Source organism: Schistocerca gregaria, unplaced genomic scaffold (assembly GCF_023897955.1).
Source record: "Schistocerca gregaria isolate iqSchGreg1 unplaced genomic scaffold, iqSchGreg1.2 ptg000649l, whole genome shotgun sequence".
Classification (NCBI taxonomy): Eukaryota; Metazoa; Arthropoda; class Insecta; order Orthoptera; family Acrididae; genus Schistocerca; species Schistocerca gregaria.
Genome location: NW_026062034.1, coordinates 227,501 through 230,000, shown reverse-complemented (window position 1 = coordinate 230,000; position 2,500 = coordinate 227,501).

Genomic DNA, 2,500 nt, shown 5'->3' with positions numbered 1-2,500 from the left:
AAACGCCAGACCGACCAGCTTGAGAGGACAGAGACACAAAGAGGGGGACAGAGGGGGGGGGGGCGGCGATATAGTCCTATTGCAGTACAATTGACAGTGGATAGCGGGAATATGTGGAAAGTAAGCAACACTCGCAAGACATCTACATGAGGATAACAACGACACCAGAGATTCCGAGCAGTGAACTATGTTAGGCAAAGGGACAACGTGGGTTAGGTTAAGGGACAACGTGGGTTAGGTTAAGGGACAACGTGGGTTAGGTTAAGGGACAACGTGGGTTAGGTTAAGGGACAACGTGGGTTAGGTTAAGGGACAACGTGGGTTAGGTTAAGGGACAACGTGGGTTAGGTTAAGGGACAACGTGGGTTAGGTTAAGGGACAACGTGGGTTAGGTTAAGGGACAACGTGGGTTAGGTTAAGGGACAACGTGGGTTAGGTTAAGGGACAACGTGGGTTAGGTTAAGGGACAACGTGGGTTAGGTTAAGGGACAACGTGGGTTAGGTTAAGGGACAACGTGGGTTAGGTTAAGGGACAACGTGGGTTAGGTTAAGGGACAAATTGAGTTAGGTTAAGGGACAACGTGGGTTAGGTTAAGGGACAAATTGAGTTAGGTTAAGGGACAAATTGAGTTAGGTTAAGGGACAAATTGAGTTAGGTTAAGGGACAAATTGAGTTAGGTTAAGGGACAACGTGGGTTAGGTTAAGGGACAAATTGAGTTAGGTTAAGGGACAAATTGAGTTAGGTTAAGGGACAAATTGAGTTAGGTTAAGGGACAAATTGAGTTAGGTTAAGGGACAAATTGAGTTAGGTTAAGGGACAAATTGAGTTAGGTTAAGGGACAACTTGAGTTAGGTTAAGGGACAACTTGAGTTAGGTTAAGGGACAACTTGAGTTAGGTTAACGGACAACTTGAGTTAGGTTAAGGGACAACTTGAGTTAGGTTAAGGGACAACTTGAGTTAGGTTAAGGGACAACTTGAGTTAGGTTAAGGGACAACTTGAGTTAGGTTAAGGGACAACTTGAGTTAGGTTAAGGGACAACTTGAGTTAGGTTAAGGGACAACTTGAGTTAGGTTAAGGGACAACTTGAGTTAGGTTAAGGGTCAACTTGAGTTAGGTTAAGGGACAACTTGAGTTAGGTTAAGGGACAACTTGAGTTAGGTTAAGGGACAACTTGAGTTAGGTTAAGGGACAACTTGAGTTAGGTTAAGGGACAACTTGAGTTAGGTTAAGGGATAATGTGGTACAACCAGAGTTAGGTTAAGCGATAATGTGGTACAGCCACAGTTAGGTTAAGCGATAATGTGGTACAGCCACAGTTAGGTTAAGCGATAATGTGGTACAGCCACAGTTAGGTTAAGCGATAATGTGGTACAGCCACAGTTAGGTTAAGCGATAATGTGGTACAGCCACAGTTAGGTTAAGCGATAATGTGGTACAGCCACAGTTAGGTTAAGCGATAATGTGGTACAGCCACAGTTAGGTTAAGCGATAATGTGGTACAGCCACAGTTAGGTTAAGCGATAATGTGGTACAGCCACAGTTAGGTTAAGCGATAATGTGGTACAGCCACAGTTAGGTTAAGCGATAAAGTTGGTTACATTTGGTATTGTGTGGGAAGGGGGCAGAGAGAGGGGGGGGGGGGGTGGATAGTGGTGGCAGTACGCGGATGCCTGAGTCACCGTCAGATACGTCACGTCGGTTCGATGCTTGTAGCAAGAGGCTGGCGGGTCTGTGTCTCTCACTTCTGCAATTTTTCATGTGGTATAACACGAGGGCGGGGGGTGATATTTGGTGCCCCTCTGTGTAGGATGTGTGTTGGTTTATCTGAGCAATGGTAGTTGTCGGAGGAGTGGGGTATTGTGCTTTTATAGGTGGACCTACTGCTCTGGTTATCATAGTGTCGACGGTGCAATGTCGCAGAGAGGATGCACTCGACATTGTCGCATTCCAGATGTTTACGTATTGTGTGTCTCCGTTGCAGGCCGAGAGTGGTGCATGTTCGAGTGTCTGGCTGACGTGCGATTCACGTTGTGTGCCCAGTCTTACAGCACGTATAGGGACATTCGCATAAATCATCTATATGTGGCCTTGCATCATTTACTAAGCAGTGCCGTGAGACGACCGAACTATTAGGAAAGTACTGATGTACCGCATAATGTTTACCTTCCACCACACAGCGAGTATCGACTCTGCCCAGCGTTGCCACCGCAGGCAGCGGTCACCGTCACCATTATGCGGCGGAACGGAACATCTATATCCTCAGAGGAGCACTCTTTGCCGCCGGGCGTCAGGTCTCGCGGCCTGCCGGCCAGCGCCCACGACGAACTTACTGCATGTATAGGGACAGCGGGAATTTGGCATACTTGATATAACTCTTCATGAGACGCAAGATATAGGGGTGGATTGCAACTTACGACTGCGAGAAAAGTCCGCCGTTCATCCGCCGGAGTTGCGATTTCGGCGGGGCACGTACGGTCGCGGGTGGAGCACTTGGTG